This window comes from Triticum aestivum, chromosome 4B, assembly GCF_018294505.1.
Source record: "Triticum aestivum cultivar Chinese Spring chromosome 4B, IWGSC CS RefSeq v2.1, whole genome shotgun sequence".
NCBI classification, from domain to species: Eukaryota; Viridiplantae; Streptophyta; class Magnoliopsida; order Poales; family Poaceae; genus Triticum; species Triticum aestivum.
The window spans coordinates 113,643,846-113,659,242 of NC_057804.1; positions in this window are offsets into that span (position 1 = coordinate 113,643,846).

Consider the following 15,397-nt stretch of genomic DNA (forward strand, 5'->3'; position numbering starts at 1 on the left):
AAAAAACATAGTCTACAAATTAGAAAAACAAGGATGCAAAGGTTTATATAATCATCATGACAGGTCACTATAGAGACATTTATCTCTATACTGACGGTGTCATAGCATTTAAATGAAGCTTGAGATATGCAACTTCCCACCGGGTCACCCATCCTTAGACTACTCTAGCCCGAGCACGCTTAACTTTTGCTTTCCATTCGACTGGGCTAGCGAATGGGAAGCCGCCCCTTGCCGATAGGAATTGCCTCCTTGACTTTAAGGCATTTCACGCTGGTCACCCTATGGGACCTACTCCCTACTATCACACGCGTTTGTGCTTTTAGAAACTGTGTGCAATAATTACATGGCTGATGTGTCGCCGCCTAGCCTTCTATAAGCATTGACACTGGAAGCTGGAAAACAATGGGAGAAGAGGCAGGAAACCGATGGGAGGAGTGGCGGGAAACAGTAGCGTGTTTGGATATATAACAACATTAATATGGAAAAAAATTACATGAATATGGAAATCTTAGTAGAGAAGGAAGCGTGAGCTAGCACGATGCATGCGCATAGTGCTTACTCATATAAATAAAATCACAACAGGAACTGCATGTGCTGTCGAAAGGGGTGAGGATTGCCGTTTGATATGGGAGTATCCAATGATGCAGGTGTACTATCTGTGGGGTTTGGATTCTGGCCAATCAAAATGCACGACTCAGATCGCGCGTGCAGCAGGGTGGCATCCACCATGGTTTGGTAGGCACATGACTTTGTGAGTGAACCGTGTGCTATTTGAAAACATTTTGTGAGAATCTCGGTTTTTAAATCCCCGTAAATCCAAAACTCACCCGAAAATCGTGAAACTTGGCATGGTGTCACGACATGGCACATATATGTCGAGGAAATTTTTTTGTCCATTTTGGGGCAAGTTTTATTACAAGCCTCTTACAAACCGGAGCTTCTCTCAAGAAGCCCAGTGGTTCCGATAGGGAAGCGTGTCCCCCTTGTAGGCGAAACGATAATCATTGCCTCTTTTCACCTTGTATTTTCTTCTACGGGCAACATGGAACGACAGGATATTCATGCTGAAATTTAAAAATATTCAGGGTTCGTTTGGCCTTTTTATACATTAATTGAGTTTCCTAGGCACTTAATGTCCATAATTCAAATCTGAACTCCAAATACATGCTCCAGTTCACCAAAATGGCTAGAAAAATCATACATGTGTCCTTGGGTGCATGTTTAGGTCCCATGCAAGGAATAGTAATGAATTACAACCATACCGGCATCCTGGCTCGTCCTCAAACATTTGGAATCATGGTTTTTAAATCCCCATAAATCCAAAACTCACCAGAAAGTCATGAAAGTTGGCATGGTGTCACGTCATGGCACATATATGTCGTGGTATAAACATTGTCCAATTTGGGCCAAGCTTTATTACAAACCTCTTAAAAACTAGAGCCTGTCGCAAGAACCCTTGTGGTTTCGATTGGGAAACATGTCCCCTTGTGGGAGAAATGATCACCGCTCCCTCTTCTAGCCTTGTATTTTCTTCTACATGCAACATGGAACACCAGGAGATTCGCGCTGAACTTTGAAATTATTCAGGGTTCGTTTGACCTTTTTTATTTATTAGTTGAGTTTTCTAGCCATTTAATGTCCATAATTCAAATCCAAACTACAAATACATGCTCCAGTACACCAAAATGGCTAGAAAAATCGTACATGTGTCCTTGGGGTTCATTTTTAGGAACCATGGAAGGAATGGGAATGAATTCAGCCGTCTCAGCGTCCTGGCTCGGCCTCAAACATTGTAAATCTTGGATTTTAAATCTATGTAATTCCAAAACTCACCAGAAAATCATGAAACTTGGCATGGTGTCACATCATGGCACATATATGTCATGGTAAAAAAATTGTCCAATTTGGGCCAAGCTATACTACAAGCCTCTTACAAACCGAAGCTTCTCGTAACCCTCATGGTTCCGTAGGGAAACATGCCCCTCTTGTGGGCGAAACGATAATTACTGCCTCTTCTCGCCTTGAATTTTGTTTTCTACAAGCAACATAGAACAACAGGAGTGTCGTGATGAAATTTGAAACTGTTCACGGTTAGTTTGGCCATTTTATATATTAATTGAGTTTTCTAGGCCTTTAAGATAGTCCATAACTCGAATTTGAACTACAAGCACATGCTCCAGTGAAGCAAAATGGATGGAAAATCGTACATGTGTCATTGGGTGCATGTTTAGGTCTCATGAAGGAATGTGAGTGAATTACAAACGTCTCATCATCCCGGAACATTGAGAATCTTGGTTTTTATATCCCAGTAAATCGATAAACTCACCCAAAAAACATGAAACTTGGCATGGTTTCATGACATGGCACATATATGTCATGGTAAAATAATTGTCTAGTTTGAGACAAGGCACACACATTAATAACCAACGAAGTCCTTTTGAAACAAATAGCTGGCGGTTAATATCACAAATGGTTGTATTATATGAACTGTGTGTTCCCGTAACCATTTAAGTGCGGCCACGCATCCCTCTTTTCTTATGGGATAGTACTACCTCCGTCCTCGTTCATTGGTCATCTTTGTATTTTGTGCCAAAATTTAACCATATACTCGGTGGCGTGCGTGTAGCTGTTTGATTAGACAGGACTAGCGCGAGAAGTTTGTTGTGTAGGCTTGACGAGACACATGCGAGCAGTCCGCCTCGCAGGCTCGACGAGACGTGTGCATCCTGTCCACCTCGCAGGCTTGACGGTACATGTGCGAATAGCAAGGCCGCACATACTCACCGGGAAGCGAGCTCTTGACCTTTGTCCACTAGCCGCCCGCCTCACTCACAACTTCTCCATTAATGGAGGACGAGACGTTCTTTAACACATGGTTAATTAAAGCACCTGGACGTACGGTATTTGCTTGTGATCCAATGGCCCCTCAATGTTAGCATTTGCTTTGTTCGTGTTTTCAACTTATATTCTGGGTAATTAAAAATGCCACATAGGGCAATGGATAATACGACGACAAATAAAATGGCAACGGATAATAGGACGACAAATAAAATGGCAACGGATAATACAACGACAAATTTACAATGACACGGATAATAATTGTCTTACATGTTTCGTATAATTCAAATGCCACATGAGGCAAAGCCCGGAAGACATGGGGCAAGAGAAGAAGGAATTGCACACAACAATCTGGGTTGCTACTGTCTCCACTCCTTGATGGATCGTCGGGCGATGACATCCTCTAGCTCCTTCTTCAATTCCTCACGACTTTGCTTCACAACAGCCACGGATTCCCCCACCTCCTTCTCGCGCTCGATCTGGAGCTTCCTCAAGTCACCCATCAGTTCCTCGACGACCGCTTTCAGCGTCATCCCCGAGGCACTGCTCTGCTCATGCAGCATCTTCCAGCCGGGGCCTCCTCCTCCTTCTCGACGAGTGCCTTAAGGAGCTTCGCATTGTCACCCATGAGTTTCTCGACGAGGCCGGTCGCCTTCTCAACCGAGGCATCGCTGATCTCGAGCAGCTTCATCAAGCCGTCGACCACCTCCTGCTGCTTAATGAGGCCAGATAGAATGTCATTGTTGCCGGCCAAGGACTTTAGCAACGCCATCTCATCGCGATCGCTGATGCAGTGAGTGTGCTTGTGAGAGCCCTCACGTGCCGGTGAGAGCTTGTTCAAGGGCTCTGCGGTGCGCCAGGACATCTCTGCTACAGCTGCCGCGTAGCGGCGGGACCTCTCTAGTGCTTCTGCGGCCTTGGTCTTTGCTATCTGGTTATAACTCCACCCGAAACTCTTCCTACCGGTCATGGCGGAACGACTTGACAAGAAAGACAAGTTTTGTGGGTGGTGAGGAGAGGAACTATGAAGTAATTTTTGAGTGGGTAGTTTTTATAGCCCGGCGCTAGGTGTGAACACATATTGGTTTGATCGGTGTGAACAGATTTGCAATTACTAATTGTGTTGTAATCTACAATGTGATGAGAAACAAGGTCAAAAAAAGTTGATGGTTCTAGGCTCGAAGCCCGTTTCTATTGTTCTGGCTCATCGCAAATAGTTCTTTTGGATCAACCGTATGCAATGCATCGGAAGCCCAAAATGGTCCCCGGATGGCATATGTGGGCCCACGTTCTAGGATGTATGTGTACGTGTCTGCCCACTATCACACACGGTCAATATATCACCATCGTGTCCGATGGATGCGTCGTTGCACCTCCCACGAAGTGCTAGAAGGTTGACCATGTGGTTGCTCGCCGTTGAGGCGGCCGCGGCACGCTCTGCTCGCGTTGGTCCGCACGTTTTGCTCGACATTGAGGCGGTTGCGGTGCGCTCCGCTCTGGCATCCCAGCGCATGATCTGCTCGCCGTTGAGGCAAATTTACATGGCAATGCTTAATAATTGTCTTACATATGCAGGATAATTTAAAATGCCACATGCGACAATGCCCAAAACACTCACGACCTACATATGCATACAATTATAATAAAATATAGACTAAAAGGCTGAGCTGGCGATCTTCCGACGACGGTCTTCTCGGACTCCATGATCAGCATAGCACCATTGCGGTCGTTCATTCCAAGTGTCCCGACCCGCCTCTGTTGGGTAACGTAGCAGAAATTCAAAATTTTCCTACGAGTCACCAAGATCTATCTATGGAGAGACTAGCAACGAGGGGAAGGAGAGTGCATCTACATACCCTTGTAGATCGCTAAGCGGAAGCGTTCAAGAGAACGGGGTTGAAGGAGTCGTACTCGTCGTGATCCAAATCACCGGAGATCCTAGTGCCGAACGGACGGCACCTCCGCGTTCAACACACGTACAGCCTGGTGATGTCTCCCATGCATTGATCCAGCAAGGAGAGAGGGAGAGGTTGAGGAAGACTCCATCCATCAGCAGCACAACGGCGTGGTGGTGGTTGAGGAGCGTGGCAATCCTGCAGGGCTTCGCCAAGCACTGCGGGAGACGAGGAGGGAGAGAGGTAGGGCTGCGCCTTGAGGGAGAGGTTCTCGTGTCTCTGGCAGCCCCAAAACCCCCACTATTTATAGGAGGAGGGGAGGTGGCTGCGCCCCCATCTAGGGTTCCCACCCTATGGGTGCGGCAGCCCTAGATGGGACTTGGAGGGGGCGGCCAAGAGGGGGAGAGAGGGGGCGCGCCCCAGGGTGGGCCTTTAGGCCCATCTGCGCCTAGGGTTTCCCCTCTTCCCTCCTAGTTGCGCCTTGGGCCTTGGTGGGAGGCGCACCAGCCCACTCTGGGGCTGGTACCTTTCCACACTAGGCCCATGCAAGCCTCCGGGGATGGTGGCCCCTCCCGATGGACCCCGGAACCCTTCCGGTGGTCCCGATACATTACCGGTGACCCCCGAAACACTTCCGGTGGCCAAAACCTCACTTCCTATATATTATTCTTTACCTCCGGACCATTCCGGAACTCCTCGGGATGTCCGAGATCTCATCCGGGACTCCGAACAACATTCGGTAACCACATACAAACTTCCTTTATAACCCTAGCGTCATCGAACCTTAAGTGTGTAGACCCTACGGGTTCGGGAATCATGCAGACATGACCGAGACGTTCTCCGGTCAATAACCAACAGCGGGATCTGGATACCCATGTTGGCTCCCACATGTTCCACTATGATCTCATTGGATGAACCACGATGTCAAGGATTCAATCAATCCCATATACAATTCCCTTTGTCTAGCGGTATTGTACTTGCCCGAGATTCGATCGTCGGTATCCCGATACCTTGTTCAATCTCATTACCGGCAAGTCTCTTTACTCGTTCCGTAACACATCATCCCGTGATCAACCCCTTGGTCACATTGTGCACATTATGATGATGTCCTACCGAGTGGGCCCAGAGATACCTCTTCGTTAACCGGAGTGACAAATCCCAATCTCAATTTGTGCCAACCCAACAGACACTTTCGGAGATACCTGTAGTGCACCTTTATAGCCACCCAGTTACGTTGTGACATTTGGTACACCCAAAGCATTCCTACGGTATCCGGGAGTTGCACAATCTCATGGTCTAAGGAAATGATACTTGACATTAGAAAAGCTTTAGCATACGAACTATGATCTTTGTGCTAGGCTTAGGATTGGGTCTTGTCCATCACATCATTCTCCTAATGATGTGATCCCGTTATCAACGACATCCAATGTCCATGGTCAGGAAACCGTAACCATCTGTTGATCAACGAGCTAGTCAACTAGAGGCTTACTAGGGACATGGTGTTGTCTATGTACCCACACATGTATCTGAGTTTCCTATCAATACAATTATAGCATGGATAATAAACGATTATCATGAACAAGGAAATATAATAATAATAACCAATTTATTATTGCCTCTAGGGAATATTTCCAACAGTCTCCCACTTGCACTAGAGTCAATAATCTAGTTCACATCTCCATGTGATTAACACTCACAGGTCACATCATCATGTGACCAACATCCAAAGAGTTTACTAGTGTCGCTAAACTAGTTCACATCATCATGTGATTAAGACTCAATGAGTTCTGGGGTTTGATCATGTTTTGCTTGTGAGAGAGGTTTTAGTCAACGGGTCTGCAACATTCAGATCTGTATGTACTTCGCAATTCCCTATGTCATATTGTAAATGCTGCTTCCACGCTCCACTTGGAGCTATTCCAAATGGTTGCTCCACTATACGTATCCGGTTTGCTACTCAGAGTCATTCGGATAGGTGTTAAAGCTTGCATCAACGTAACCCTTTACGCCGAACTCTTTATCACCTCCATAATTGAGAAACATGTCCTTATTTACTCCAAGGACAATTTTTGACTGTTGTCCAATGATCCCCATTTCTGGATCATTCTTGTACCCCTTGACAGACTCATGGCAAGGCACACTTCGGTACGGTACACAGCATAGCATACTATAGACCCTATGTCTGAAGCATAGGGGACGACCTTCGTCCTTTGTCTCTCTTCTGCCGTGGTCGAGCTTTAACTCTTAACTTCATACCTTACAACTCAGGCAAGAACTCCTTCTTTGACTGATCCATCTTGAACACCTTCAAGATCATGTCAAGGTATGTGCTCATTTGAAAGTACTATTAAGCATTTTTGATCTATCCTCATAGATCTTGATGCTCAATGTTCAAGTAGCTTAATCCAGGTCTTCCATTGAAAAACACTTTTCAAATAACCCTATATGCTTTCCAGAAATTCTACAGCATTTCCGATCAACAATATGTCAACAACATATACTCATCAGAAATGCTATAGTGCTCCCACTCACTTCTTTGGAAATACAAGTTTCTCATAAACTTTGTATAAACCCAAAATTCTTCGATCATCTCATCAAAGCGTACATTCCAACTCCGAGATGCTTACTCCAGTCCTTAGAAGGATTGCTGGAGCTTTGCATATTTGATAGCGTCTTTCAGGATTGTCAAAAACCTTCTGGTTGTATCACATACAACCTTTCCTCAAGTATAACGTCGAGGAAACAATGTTTTGACATCCTATCTGCAAGATTTCATAAATCATGCAGTAATTGCTAATATAATCCCAACAGATTCTTAGCATCGCTACGAGTGAGAAAGTCTCATCGTAGTCAACTCCTTGAACTTGTCGAAAAATATCTTAACGACAAGTCGAGCTTTCTTAATGGTGACACTTACCATCATTGTCCGTCTTCTTCTAAAATCCATCTGTACCCAACGGTCTTACGACCATCAAGTATTTCTTCCAAACTCATGGATTCTTTCTCGGATTTTATGGCCTCGAGCCATTTGTCGGAATCCGGGCCCACCATCGCTTCTCCATAGCTCGTAGGTTCATTGTTGTCTAGCAACATGACCTCTAAGACAGTATTGCGTACCACTCTGAAGTAGTACGCATCCTTGTCACCCTACGAGGTACGGTAGTGACTTGATCCGAAACTTCATGATCACTATCATAAGCTTCTACTTCATATGGTGTAGGCGCCACAGGAACAACTTCCTGTGCCCTGCTACACACTATTTGAAGTGACGGTTCAATAACCTCATCAAGTCTCCACCATCCTCCCACTCAATTCTTTCGAGAGAAACTTTTCCTCGAGAAAGGACCCGTTTCTAGAAACAATCCCTATTGCTTTCGGATCTGAATTAGGAGGTTTACCCAACTGTTTTTGGGTGTCCTATGAAGATGTATTTATCCGCTTTGGGTTTGAGCTTATCACGATGAAACTTTTCACATAAGCGTCGCAGCCCCAAACTTTCAAGAAACGACAGCTTAGGTTTCTCTAAACCATAGTTCACACGGTGTCATCTCAACGGAATTACGTGGTGCCCTATTAAAGTGAGTGCGGTTGCCTCTAATGCCTAACCCATGAACGACAGTGGTAATTCGATAAGAAACATCATGGTACGCACCATATCCAATAGGGTGCAACTATGATGTTCGGACACACCATCACACTATGGTGTTCCAGGCGGTATTAATTGTGAAACAATTTCCACAGTGTCTTAATTGTGTGCCAAAGCTCGTAACTCAGATACTCATCTCTATGATCATATCATAGACCTTTTATCCTCTTGTCACGAAGATCGTCAACTTCACTCTAAAATTACTTGAACCTTTCAATAATTCAGACTTGTGTTTCATCAAGTAAATGTACTCAACATCTACTCAAATCATCTGTGAAGTAAGAACATAACGATATTCACTGCATGCCTCAGCACTCATTGGACTGCACACATCAGAATGTGTTACTTCCAACAAGTTGCTATCTTGTTCCATCTTACTGAAAAACGAGGCTTTTCAGTCATCTTGCCCATGTGGTATGATTTGCATATCCCAAGTGATTCAAAATCAAGTGAGTCCAAATGATCCATCTGCATGGAGTTCCTCCATCCGTACATACCAATAAACATGGTTCTCATGTCTCAAACTTTTCAAAAAAAACGAGTGAGTCCAAAGATCCATCAACATGGAGCTTCTTCATGCGTTTTATACCAATATGACTTAGATGGCAGTGCCACAAGTAAGTGGTACTATCTTATATCTTTTGGCATGAAAATATGTATCACTACGATCGAGATTTAATAAACCATTCTTTTAGGTGTAAGACCATTGAAGGTATTATTCAAATAAATAGAGTAACCATTATTCTCCTTAAATGAATAACCGTATTGCAATAGACATAATCCAATCATGTCTATGCTCAACGCAAACACCAAATAACAATATTCAGGTTTAACACCAATCTCGATGGTAGAGGGAGCGTGCGATGCTTGATCAAATCAACCTTGGAAACACTTCCAACACATATCGTCAGCTCACCTTCAGCTAGTCTTCGTTTATTCCGTAGCTCTTTTATTTCGAGTTACTAACACTTAGCAACCGAACTGGTATCTTAATACCCTGGTGCTACTAGGAGTACTAGCAAAGTACACATTAACATAATGTATATCCAATATACTTCTATCAACCTTGCTAGCCTTCTCATCTACCAAGTATCTAGGGTAATTCTGCTCCAGTGGCTGTTCCCCTTATTACAGAAGCACTTAGTCTCGGGTTTGGGTTCAACCTTGGGTTTCTTCACTGGAGCAGCAACTGATTTGCTGTTTCATGAAGTGTCCCTTCTTGCCCTTGCCCTTCTTGAAACTAGTGGTTTCACCAACCATCAACAATTGACGCTCCTTCTTGATTTCTACTTTCCCGGTGTCAAACATCGTGAATACCTCAATGATCATCTATCCCTGATATGTTATAGTTCATCACGAAGCTCTAGCAGCTTGGTGGCAATGACTTTGGAGAAACATCACTATCTCATCTGGAAGATCAACTCCCACTCGATTCAAGTGATTGTTGCACTCAGACAATATGAGGACAAGCTCAACGATTGAGCTTTTCTCCGTTAGTTTGCAGGCTAAGAAAATTGTCGGAGGTCTTATACCTGTTGACGTGGGCACGAGCCTGAAATCCCAATTTCAGCCCTTGAAACATCTCATATGTTCCGCGACGTTTCGAAAAACGTCTTTGGTGCCTCAACTCTAAACCGTTTAACTGAACTATCACGTAGTTATCAAAACGTGTATGTCCGATGTTCGCAACATCCACAAACGACGATTGGGGTTCAGCACACTAAGCGGTGCATTAAGGACATAAGCTTTCTACTATCCGCATAATCGCTACTGTCAACTTTCAACTATATTTTCTCTAGGAACATATCTAAACAGTGGAACTAAAGCATGAGCTTATGACATAATTTGCAAAGATCTTTTGACTATGTTCAGGATAATTAAGTTCATCTCATGAACTCCCACTCAGATAGACATCCCTCTAGTCATCTAAGTGATTACATGATCCGAGTCAACTAGGCCGTGTCCGATCATCACGTGAGACGGACTAGTCATCATCGGTGGACATCTTCATGTTGATCGTATCCTCCATACGACTCATGCTCGACCTTTCGGTCTCTTGTGTTCCGAGGCCATGTCTGTACATGCTAGGCTCGTCAAGTCAACCTAAGTGTTTTGCGTGTGTAAATCTGGCTTACACCCGTTGTATGTGAACGTAAGAATCTATCACACCCGATCATCACGTGGTGCTTCGAAATGACGAACTTTCGCAACGGTGCATAGTTAGGGGGAACACTTTCTTGAAATTTTAATGAGGGATTATCTTATTTACTACCGTCGTTCTAAGCAAATAAGATGTATAAACATGATAAACATCACATGCAATCAAATAGTGACATGATATGGCCAATATCATTTTGCTCCTTTTGATCTCCATCTTCGGGGCTCCATGATCATCATCGTCACTGGCATGACACCATGATCACCATCATCATGATCTCCATCATCGTGTCTTCATGAAGTTGTCTCGCCAACTTATTACTTCTACTACTATGGCTACCGGTTAGCAATAAAGTAAAGTAATTACATGGCATTGTTCAATGACACACAGGTCATACAATAAATTAAGACAACTCCTATGGCTCCTGCCGGTTGTCATACTCATCGACATGCAAGTCGTGATTCCTATTACAAGAACATGATCAATCTCATACATCACATATCATTCATCACATTCTTCTTGGCCATATCACATCACATAGCATACCCTGCAAAAACAAGTTAGACGTCCTCTAATTGTTGTTTGCATGTTTTACGTGGCTGCTATGGGTTTCTAGCAAGAACGTTTCTTACCTACGCAAAACCACAACGTGGTATGCCAATTGCTATTTACCCTTCATAAGGACCCTTTTCATCGAATCCGTTCCGACTAAAGTGGGAGAGACTGGCACCCGCTAGCCACCTTATGCACCAAGTGCATGTCAGTCGGTGGAACCTGTCTTACGTAAGAGTACGTGTAAGGTCGGTCCGGGCCGCTTCATCCCACAATACCGTCAAAACAAGATTGGACTAGTAACGGTAAGCATATTGAACAATATCAACGCCCACAACTACTTTGTGTTCTACTCGTGCAAAGAATCTACGCAATAGACCTAGCTCATGATGCCACTATTGGGTAACGTAGCAGAAATTCAAAATTTTCCTACGAGTCACCAAGATCTATCTATGGAGAGACTAGCAACAAGGGGAAGGAGAGTGCATCTACATACCCTTGTAGATCGCTAAGTGGAAGCGTTCAAGAGAATGGGGTTGAAGGAGTTGTACTCGTCGTGATCCAAATCACCGGAGATCCTAGTGCCGAACGGACGGCACCTTCGCGTTCAACACACGTACAGCCCGGTGACTTCTCCCATGCCTTGATCCAGCAAGGAGAGAGGGAGAGGTTGAGGAAGACTCCATTCAGTAGCAGCACAACGGCGTGGTGGTGGTGGAGGAGCGTGGCAATCCTGCAGGGCTTCGCCAAGCACTGCGGGAGACGAGGAGGGAGAGAGGTAGGGCTGCGCCTTGAGGGAGAGGTTCTCGTGTCTCTGGCAGCCCCAAAACCCCCACTATTTATAGGAGGAGGGGAGGTGGCTGAGCCCCCATATAGGGTTCCCACCCTAGGGGTGCGGCAGCCCTAGATGGGACTTGGAGGGGGCGGCCAAGAGGGGGAGAGAGGGGGCGCGCCCCAGGGTGGGCCTTTAGGCCCATCTGCGCCTAGGGTTTCCCCTCTCCCCTCCTAGATGCGCCTTGGGCCTTGGTGGGAGGCGCACCAGCCCACTCTGGGACTGGTCCCTTTCCACACTAGGCCCATGCAAGCCTCCAGGGCTGGTGGCCCCTCCCGGTGGACCCCGGAACCCTTCAGGTGGTCCCGATACATTACCGGTGACCCCCGAAACACTTCTGGTGGCCAAAACCTCACTTCCTATATATTATTCTTTACCTCCGGACCATTCCGGAACTCCTTGGATGTCCGGGATCTCATCCGGGACTCCGAACAACATTCGGTAACCACATACAAACTTCCTTTATAACCCTAGCGTCATCGAACCTTAAGTGTGTAGACCCTACGGGTTCGGGAATCATGCAGACATGACCGAGACATTCTCCGGTCAATAACCAACAGCGGGATCTGGATACCCATGTTGGCTCCCACATGTTCCACGATGATCTCATCGGATGAACCACGATGTCAAGGATTTAATCAATCCCGTATACAATTCCCTTTGTCTAGCGGTATTGTACTTGCCCGAGATTCGATCGTTGGTATCCCGATACCTTGTTCAATCTCGTTACCGGCAAGTCTCTTTACTCGTTCCGTAACACATCATCCCGTGATCAACCCCTTGGTCACATTGTGCACATTATGATGATGTCCTACCGAGTGGGCCCAGAGATACCTCTCCGTTAACCGGAGTGACAAATCCCAGTCTCGATTCGTGCCAACCCAACAGACACTTTCGGAGATACCTGTAGTGCACCTTTATAGCCACCCAGTTACGTTGTGATGTTTGGTACACCCAAAGCATTCCTACGGTATCCGGGAGTTGCACAATCTCATGGTCTAAGGAAATGATACTTGACATTAGAAAAGCTTTAGCATACGAACTATGATCTTTGTGCTAGGCTTAGGATTGGGTCTTGTCCATCACATCATTCTCCTAATGATGTGATCCCGTTATCAACGACATCCAATGTTCATGGTCAGGAAACCGTAACCATCTATTGATCAACGAGCTAGTCAACTAGAGGCTTACTAGGGACATGGTGTTGTCTATGTACCCACACATGTATCTGAGTTTCCTATCAATACAATTATAGCATGGATAATAAACGATTATCATGAACAAGGAAATATAGTAATAATAACCAATTTATTATTTCCTCTAGGGCATATTTTCAACAGCCTCTGCCTATGGAGCTGCTAGCGCTGGGATGCTCTTGGGGCTGATGGGCCTCTTACACAAGAGCTTGACAGCATGCAATTAGATACGTCTCCAACGTATCAATAATTTTTGATTGTTCCAAGTTGTTATATTATTATTCTCGGATGTTTTACAATCATTTTATAGTCATTTTATATCATTTTTTGGTACTAACCTATTGACACAGTGCCCAGTGCCAGTTGTTGTTTTCTGCTTGTTTTTTACATCGCAGGAAACCAATACCAATGGGAGTCCAAATGCAGCGAAACTTTTTGTGGATTTTTTTGGACCGGTAGACATCCAGTGGGCCAAGAAAGTACTTGAGGGGAGCTCCGAGGGGAGCACAACCCACCAGGGCGCGCCTGGAGGACCAGGAGCGCCCTGGTGGGTTGTGCCCACCTCGGTGGCCTCCTGCACCGCCTCTTTGCTCTATAAATACCCCAATATTCCAGAAACCCTAAGGATACGACGAAAATCAATTCCAGCCGCCGCAAGTTCCAGAACCACCAGATCCAATCTAGACACCATCTCGGAGGGGTTCATCATGTCCATTAGTGCCTGTCCGATGATGCATGAGTAGTTCTATATAGACCTACAGGTCCGTAGTTAGTAGCTAGATGGCTTCCTCTCTCTCTCTCTCTCTCTCTCTCTCTCTCTTGATTCTCAATACAATGGTCCCTTGGAGATCCATATGATGCAAGTCTTTTTGCGGTGTGTTTGTTGGGATCCGATGAACTTTGAGTTATGATCAGATCTATGTTTTTATCCATGAAAGTTATTTGAGTCTTCTTTGATCTCTTATATGCATGATTGATTATAGCCTCGTATTTCTTCTCTGATGTTTGGGTTTTGTTTGGCCAACTTGATCTATTTATCTTGGAATGGGAAGAGGTGCTTTGTGAGGGATTCGATCTTACGCTGCTTGATCCCAGTGACAGAAGGGGAAACAACACGTATGTATCGTTGCTATTAAGGATAACAAGATGGGGTCTATCTCTACATAGATATATCTTGTCTACATCATGTCATCGTTCTTATTGTATTACTCCATTTTTTCATGAACTTAATACACTAGATGCATGCTGGATAGCGGTTGATGTGTGGAGTAATAGTAGTAGATATAGGCTGGAGTCGGTATACTAATCTTGGACATGATGCCTATATAATGATCATTGTCTGGATATCGTCATGAGTATTTAAGTTCTATCCATTGCCCAACAGTAATTGTTTTCCCACCGTTTGCTATTTTTCTCGAGAGAAGCCACTAGTGAAACCTACGGCTTGCCTTGGCAATCTATTTTTATTTGCTTTTATTTTCAGATTTACTAAACCAAAAATACAAAAATACCTTGCTGCACTTTATTTATTTTGCGATCTATTTATCCTATCTATCACAACTTTATCACGTCTTCTTGCCAATTCGAGGCATCGTTGCCCGAAAGGGATTGACAACCTCTTTCACACGTCGGGTTGCGAGTATTTGTTATTTGTTTGCAGGGCCTATTTATGTTGTGTTGCTTGGTTCTCCTACTGGTTCGATAACCTTGGTCTCATCACTGAGGAAAATACCTACCGTCGCTGTGTTGCATCATCCCTTCCTCTTTGGGGAAAACCGACGTAGTTCAAGCAGGCATCAAAAGGAATTTCTGGCGCCGTTGCAGGGGAGGATCTTCAACGTCAACCAGGTTCCTAATCACAAATCTCATCTCCTTGCAATTTACATTATTTTCCATTTGCCTCTCATTTTCCTTTCCCCCACTTCACAAAAATTTGCCGTTTTATTCGCCCTCTTTTCCGTTCGTCGTTTTTCTCGTCAGATCTGTTTTTGAGTGCAATCTTGTTCTGAAGTCATCATGACTCAAGAGAACACCAAGTTGTGTGATTTCTCAAATACCAACAACAATGATTTTATTAGCACTCCGATTGCTCCTCCCGCCACTAGTGCGGAGTCTTGTGATATTAATACTGCTTTGCTGAATCTTGTTATGAAAGATCAATTCGTCGGTACTCCTAATGAGGATGTCGCGTCTCATATTAACACATTCATGGAATTATGTGATATGCAAAAGAAAAAAGATGTGGACAATGATGTTGTGAAGTTTAAATTATTTCCGTTT